We start from the raw sequence: 8,720 nt of genomic DNA, 5'->3' as shown, positions 1-8,720 counted from the left end.
TTTGGTTCAACTCCCGGTCTTCTGGGAGTTGGTCCTGTTCCGAGTCCTTCAAACCAGTCTGTCAGAAATAGTGACTCATGTAGGCCTGGGCTGGCCTTAGTGTCACTCATTTTTCTACGTGATGAGGTGGTTTCTGGTTTCTTCACATTACTCTTAGATGATCTCTCACGATGTTCGTTTCTTGGAGTGGTTTTTGGTCCTTGACCCAATATCCAATCCCGTATGTAATACCCCTAGTATTTGGTTTGTTCTACCTCCTCAGGAGTCATCATAACAAAGTTGTTGTTATAACAATTCCTAAACAAGTAAGTTGGTAGATCTGCAGATCCCTTATCTTTGATTTTGAAGAGATAGATGATCTTCATGGCCATTAATTGTCCTGGTCTAGCATGAGAAATTCACCAAAGATCTTTTATGTTTCTATCTTCCCAACAATAGACTCCGATCCTAGGATTATCCGTACTAAGCCGTTTCAATGGCTTCAAGTCTACTTGACCGTATCCCTCGAATTCCAAAGTTGGTGGTCCTTCTTTTGCTGACATGTCTGGGATTATAGTGCTTACTTCTAATCCCTATTTTTCTATCACATCATGGTTTTTGACTTGTACATATTGAGTTCCGTTTCGATCCATGTATATTTTTCCTTGTTTGTTTGCCCTAACCTCTTCTTCGAACTCAATACCATGATCATCAATCCGAATAGCATACTCTTGTTAGCATCCAAGTAAACCTAGGCTCCATGACGATTAGTCTTGTAAAAAGAGAGGATATGCTTGTAGCGCATTGTCGTTCCGGTTTTTGAGTCAGTCGAGTAAGAAGACATTTCGGATGTTGAATCTGAAAAAGTGTCCGAGACTTCTTCAGGAATTGTGTGCAAGGAATTGCCTTGATTTATGCTTTCTTCAGTGAATACTCTACTGGTGTTTTCTCTGAATAGGCCTTGATTTCCTATTACACGACTGGATCTAAGGTTCATATAGACTTATGAAGCCCTGGTTTGAGTACTCACCTTAGATTGACTTGTCGTCAACTTCCACTTGATTCAATTGCAACTTTCTGTCAAGTCACTGATTCCTCTTCTGCAACCTGATTCCTGTACAAAATTTATCAAGTTAGCTATTTTTCTACAAGGACAGTAGAGCTCTTGAGAACTCCAGTGATTGGTCTCTGTATTTCACTTCAATTCGTGCTATGGAAGTCAAAATTTTGACTTTCAAATTCAGCTTAGCAAAACCAAAGGTTTAATCTACAATCTGTAAATTGAGTGTATCTGTACTAATTTTGATCTGATTGAACCAAAAAAATTTCAATGGCCTTATATTATGTTGGTCTAACAATGTATAAGCCCAAAAGTCAAATTTGTAGAAGTAAATAATCGCGATTATTTACTTTTGTCACTTTTTTGCACTTTTTGGATTGGTTTGGCAAGTATACAACTTGTTAAAGCCCTTGGGCAGGTTTCAACAAGTTTGGACAAAATTTGATCAAGTATACCCACTCTTCCGTGTCCGCAGACTCTGATTTCGAGAATCTGGCTTAAGTCTCACTTTTGTGGTCCAAATTTCACCAAAATTGATTTGTGGGGTCCAATTGATGTGCTTGACCTTGTGGTATACTCAAAATTGCAAAATCACCAAGTTTTGAAGCAAATGTAAATAATCACGATTATTTAATCCTGACAAGTTTTTGCAAATCTTTGTCCCAACTTTGACACAGATCTATTAAACACCTTATGTTAAGGTCACTAGCCAATTTTCATCAAGTTTAAACAATTCTTGGTCAAATGATCATCAATTACCTGTCTGTAGACTAACTTTGTAATTTTTGTCACAGTTTTCACTCCAGTGATCCAAATCTTACCAAATTTGGTTTGTGGGCTTATTACAACATGATAAAGCTAGTGGTATGCCAACTTGGTAAAAAAGTTTCAAAAACAAGGCAGAAGTAAATAATCACGATTATTTATTTTTTACAAAATCTTACAAGTTTTTGGTCAACTGAGCATATAGACTTGTTTATCAAATCAATATAAGCCTATGAATCAATTTTCAACAAGTTTGGATAAATTTTTCCTCAATTCACACTCAAGATTCAAAAAGTCAGTACAAACTTTAGTTTTCACCCAATTTTTTGCGAGTTTAGTGATCCAAATCTTTTGAGCCTTTACAAAAGTTGTTTGTACACATGCAATGAATCAATGATATGAGTCTTGGCTAATTTAGAGCAAAAAGTTAATAATCACGATTATTAACTTGAGGCTGAAATGAGCACTTTTTTGCAATTTTCTCAAAGACAGTCTTTTTATGATGTTTTTTAAGCCTATAAATCAAGTCAAAACTTAATTTGGCCTAAAAAGTCAAGAAAAAGTAAATAATCTGAGTTTTGGTTAGCTTCTTGAAATTTTTACCTCGAAGTGTCCTTGAGCTTACCCACTAGTTCAGACAACTCTTAGGCTTACTTCCCAGTTGGATTGAGTGAATTCGAGTCTTTCCGTGCTATTTCTAGCCGTAGACCTAAAATTCTGCAACCTTACATAACAACTCACACTTGATTCTTTTAGAGAGAGCAATGCTATGAAATCCACCTCGGATCCTACTTATCCTACTCCTAGTTTCTCATGCAATGGGGTTGGGAAAGTGTCCACAAGCACTCGTTTTTCTTGTGTTTTTTATGTTTTTCAGAGTCTTGATCTTAAGACTTGTCTCGTCTGCCAATCATTCTCCAAATCCTAATCTAAATCTACAATCCTACAGTCCTAAAGGTACTCAGCAAGTACAATTACTTCCAAGCTACCTCTACAAAGCAAAAGACGGCAACCTTAAGGTATGCGGTTTTTAAAAGAGAGTTTTGAACTCTAGGCGAACCTAGAGGAAGTTAAAGGACAATTAGACAAGACGCTCGTGTTTTCCCTAGTTTAGGTCTCTTCGTTCCCCGGAAGCTGCGCCAAATGTGGGACGGATGTCTAACCTCACCATCCTATCTTATTGCAGTATTAGCGAGAACCATGATTAATTTGTCAAACCATGGGACGAAGCTGACTCGACTAGTGCAAAGAGGCTACAAGAGGTTGTCAATCCTTTGGAAAACAACTAGAAACTCGCATCTAACTCAAGCTACACTCGAGTGACTGAAATCACCCAAAGCTAATCGCTCATTGGCAAGCAAATCACATCCGTTACAGCATCAAATGACATCCAAACGTAACAAAACTTCTAGGACAAGTTTATAAGACCTATGCACACATGCCTATGACCTCAAACCCCACTTTAGGTCAAGTTCCAAAATCGCAATTATTAACAGCAGTGGATTTTTGACCTAGTCGTTTTCGGCCCAGAATGCATCTAAATGCTTAGCAATGATGCCCCAATATCCCGCCTATGCTTCATTTTCGTTTTAAAAGTGTAAATTCCTAGTTATGATGAAATTAGGCCGCGGGTCGGCGATGCCAAAAGCTATGAAATACTGTGAATGGCTTACGTCAATGCGTAGAGCTCTTACCTGCGGTTGCAATACAACAAACTCAATCGCAATGTGACAACCGGGGAGGGAGTAGGAAGCGCAAGAAGGAGAGAAGTGAGCGTTGTTAGCTCACGCTGTGTATTTCTTATCCAAAAATTATAAAAAAAATTGGCTTTTATACCTTAATCAAGGTTTTTGGGTGGTCAAAAGTAATAATCTGTAGTTCTACCAAAGCTGGAAATTAAATGGCTGAGACAATCTGGAATCTTGTAGCCCCGGATCATTCATTACAAAGTTTACCAAGAAAGTTTACCAAGAAAATAGGAGTTACAATATTCCCGACTATCAAAATAATAATTATTTTTATAAGGAGAAGTCTGAAAAATGGCATCCACGTTAGCTTGCTGCTAACAAACACCCTACCTACCTCCTCTTCATCCTCTTGCTACCCATGTGCTTCCTCCTCTTCCCTTGCTCCTCCTCCTCCAACATCCTCCCTCTCCTCCACCTTCTCGCTATCTACTCCTGAAGCCAGCCTCCCTTCCTTCATCTACTCCTCCAACAACTGCCCTTCCTTCCTCAACGTCCTCCTCTTTTCCCACTCCCCTCTTCCTCTCTCTCTCCCTATCACCATATAATCCCTGTCCCTTCTTCGTCTCTCTCTCTCTCTATCTCTCTCTCTCTCTCTATCTATATATATATATATATATATATATATATATATATCTCCCCTATGTCGTAGCCTCCTTTGTTGTAGCCTGCTCGCGCCAGCCCCATCTCCATGCCGAAGCTTGCACGACAACCCCTGCAGAGAAACTCGCCTTAGAGAAACTCACCTCAGTGTATTGGTAGCATATCATAAACTGCACACCAGTCCCTGCATAGTTAAACTCGTCCTGCTCGGATGCATTGACAGTGCAGCATTCAGCCGTTTCAAAAATTGCTTCAAAACCCTAAAAAAAAAGGTGTGTTCTCCCCATTGTGGTAAGGGTGTGTCCTCCGGTTTTCGATAAGATGTCCACCACGACAATCTCACTCACCTGTAAGTCCTTTCTTGCAGCGGCAACGGCACCAAAGAAGGATCCTTTTTCCCGCCAAGATGTGAGAATCACAAACCTTGAGGCCCAAATTAAGTAGCTCATCAAAGAGAAAGCACAACTGAAGCAGCATTTGTGGAAGCTTGAGGAAACAAATGAAGTAGAGATCCAAGCTCTACTTGTGAAAGCACATAGGTCGAAAACGATTTTGCTGAAATTATCAAAGCAGCCCAGAAAGAAGTCCACGAAGCAACACGTAAAGAGATTTTCAACGAAGTTCAAGCAGCATTACAAGAAAATCGGCTACAAGAATCTGTTGGCCTGAGGGTTCGGATTGGAGGACTTCCCTCACCATGGTGCACAAACGAAGACACTCTTGAAGACGCAATCATCAAGCTCAATGACATTCTCCAACCAGTAAATATCAAGCCAGAAACCATCTTGTGGATCAACGACACACATAGAAAGGTGCCACCCGAGCATTGTATCCTTAGTCTCAAGGACAAAGAAGAACGACGGAAGCTACTATGCCAGTCTCATCTCCTAAAGGGAACAAAGTTATGGGTCACCGAAGAATTGACCCCGAGCCAACCCCGAGCCAACTCAAGACCAAAGCAGGTGAACTCAAGAAGATGCACGAAGCTCGCAAACAAGGTAAACGGGCAGTCTATCACAGTGGTAAAGCCGTCATCCAGAAGTTCCAAACTTCCAAACCACCTTGCCCTCACCTGAGCCTTCTTAGGTTTCATCCTCCTTTTTCTTTTTCATTATCCTCTTGAGGGACCCTCAGTCCTTAATCGATATGTATCTATGCTTCACTTGAAATCAAGCATTGTAGTGCTTTTTTTTTTAGTCCTAGAGGTCATATCTGACCTCCATGGATGATAATTCAATCTATCTCTCTCTCTCTCTCTCTCTCTCTCTCTCTCTCTCTCTCTCTCTCTCTCTCTCTCTCTCTCTCTCTCTCTCTCTCTCTCTCTCTCTCTCTCTCTCTCTCTCTCTCTCTCTCTCTCTCTCTCTTTCTCAGGCTGTCCTCCCTTGGGTGAGGGGCAGCCTTGTGGGAGGGCTTCTGAACCGAGCCCCGCCCTACACAAGCCTCAAGACGACCCAGCCCAACCTTGCTCCGCATCAAGGGCGTATACGCTCTTCCGCTTCGCAAGCCGCCTAGGCCTGCTCTCACAGTAAGCGGCTCCCGACACATGTTTTTGCCCTCTACAAACCCCACATTTCTTTCTTCTCTTTGCTAGATGTAGCAATGTGACAACTAGATGCTCTGCTCGCCGAGGCCTTACTTGACGACTCCAATTTGAAAAACCACAAGCACAGCGTCCCACACAGAGAGCCGAACTTCTGGGGTTTTTACACTGTTCACACAACACCTACAGATTTACCAACCGAGTCATGTCTTCCTTCAACACGCCGACCCCTAGCACACACAAGAGTTTTCTTGATGTGGCCGTTGCACCCAGGAAAGATCCTGCCGCTCCCCAAGACCGAGGATTATAGCCCTCGAGGCTCAAATCCAAGCACTTGGTTTTTGGAGAATGATGCACTCAAACAACCCTTGAACAAGCTAGAGGATGCGGCAAAGGACCCTGCAACTCTACTTGCCAAAAAACACGAAGTCGAAGCTTCTCTCAATGAGACTGTCAAGGTGGCTCAACAAGAAGCAAATGCGGCAGTGCATAAGAAGATTGACAGCAAAATCCAAGCGGTCTTACAAGAATTTCGGCTACAAGAGTCCCTTTCCCTCAAGATCAAAATTGGAGGACTGTCTTCACCATGGTGCACCAAGGAGAACACCCTTGAAGGCGCCATCACCAAGATTAATGCCACTCTCCAACCAATCAACATCGAGCCCGACATTGTCTCCTAGATCAACTAAACGCATAGGCATATACCACCTGGCCAATGTATCCTCACCTTCAAAAACAAAGAAGAACGGACAAGGCTCCTACGCCACTCCTACCGCCTCAAGGGAACAAAGCTTTGGATTCCCGAGAAATTGACTACAAACCAACTCAAGATTAAAGCAATCGAGCTCAATAAGGTGCATGACGCACGTAAACAAGGTAAATGAGCAGTCTACTGTGGTGGTAAATCCATCATTTAGGAGTTTCGAACTCACAAGCCAGCTCCCCCTCCACCTAACCCCCCCTAGGATTTTGTTCTTGATCTTATCCCTTTTTTTTCCTTCCCCTTTGATGGACCCTCAGTCCCTAACTAATATGTATCCAACATCTTCACTCCAAAAGACCAAATGTAATGTTTTGTTTTTGGTCCCATAGGTCATATCTGACCTCCGTAGATGATAATTCATCTATCTCTCTCTCTCTCTCTCTCTCTCTCTCTCTCTCTCTCTCTCTCTCTCTCTCTCTCTCTCTCTCTCTCTCTCTCTCTCTCTCTCTCTGTGTGTGTGTGTGTGTGTGTGTGTGTGTGTGTGTGTGTGTGTGAATTTTTAGCCAGTACTTCCAGTGTTATGTCCCTATTAGAAAACCCCTCTTGTTTTTCTCACTCTATCCATGTTTGGATGATATTAGACGACTAACAAACACTAGCAAATAACCTACAGAAAAGTAGATTTTTTCTTGGTCTCGCTCTATATCTGTCTATGTCCATCTCTCTCTCTCTCTCTCCCTCTCTCTCTCTCTCTCTCTCTCTCTCTCTCTCTCTCTCTCTCTCTCTCTCTCTCTCTCTCTCTCTCTCTGTGTGTGTAATGGAAGGCTTTGCTATAACAGCATCTCAGAACTGAAAAAACTGTCAAAACTTTGCGTTTTTGTTGCCGACTTGAAGGCAATGTCAGACAAAACTCGCAAGGGTGGAAAAGCCACACTCGCCATGGAGAATGATGCAAAATCTCCAAGGAATTTGGATGCTAATCCAACCACATCATCTACAACAACGGAAGCAATGATCATGGCTTACTTGATCTCGTTACAAGAAACCGTCAACAAACAAGGTGAAGAGTTGCGCGCACTTGCAATGGAGAATGGTACTTTAAGAGTTCTCGTTGTGGAGAATGAGCACCTCAAGAAGGTTCTTGAAATGCAAACAACACGCTTGATGTATCTTGAGACTGAAGTTCAAGAATGTAAACGCTCTCTTGTTGACATGAATGTATTGAAAGAGCGCTTGAGCAAAGTTGTGAGTGATCATGTATTGAAAGAGGAAACAATAGATACAATACGACATGATGTATGTGAGATGAGAAATGCATCCAAATCATGGGCTGATATATGTAAGGATAGTGTGGTTTCTATATCTTCTATCACGCAAGCCGTTGTCCAAGCAAAGAATGTAGAGAATGTGGACACTCAAGAATTGCACGAACGACAAAAACGCTCAAAGAACATCGTCATTCGTGGAATCAAGGAGGAAAGCTTGGAAACACCCCAATCTCTTGCAGTTGCTATTGAAGAGTTTTTTGCTACACACTTTGGCATGTCAGGAATCATGGCTTATGGTGCACATCGAGTTGGAAAACAAGGAGTCCCTCGCTCGGGAGAAAGACCTATTGTATGTACCATGGCTGATGAGGTAAAGAGAAAGATCATCCTTGACAATGGTTGGATCTACCTCAAAGGAACGGGTTGTAATGTATATGAGGATCGCACTCTTATGCAACAAAATGTACGTCGCAAAGCATATGAGGAAAGAAGCAAGAAGGTTAAGGTATCATCTCATGAAGAGGAGCCACTTGAGGAGGATGCAAGTCCACCCAACAAATAGGGACACATGATCTATGAGACCAACTCACGCTTGCGAATAAGCTTTTGGAATTGTAACGGGTATCCATGGAATGCGGGAATTGGCATTGATGAGCTTACCAATGACTCCGATGTGATACTTCTTGTCGAAACATGGGAGCATGATGCGCAACGAATTCTTGGATTCGACAAATACGATGTGCATTCTTTGATGTGGGCAAAAAATGCAAAGCAACGAAGAGGCCAAGGAGGCGTAGCATGTATGACCAAAAAGGGTTTGAAAGATGTTTCCATTGTCAAAGAAGATAAGTATAAACGCTACTTATGGCTAAAAATCAGCCCACCAAATGGTCAAGTCATGTTTGTGGCCGGCTGCTATATTCCTCACTATGACTCCAACTTTTATGCTCCCTTGAATATGGATAGAGATCAGCCCTTTGTTGAACTAGAGGAAGACATTGCTCATTACAAGGATCAAGGTGAAGTCATTGTTTTTGGAGACATGAATGCTCGCACA

Source organism: Adiantum capillus-veneris, chromosome 3, assembly GCF_014529385.1.
Source record: "Adiantum capillus-veneris isolate H3 chromosome 3, ASM1452938v2, whole genome shotgun sequence".
NCBI lineage: Eukaryota > Viridiplantae > Streptophyta > Polypodiopsida > Polypodiales > Pteridaceae > Adiantum > Adiantum capillus-veneris.
Note: the sequence above shows the minus strand (reverse complement) of the source record.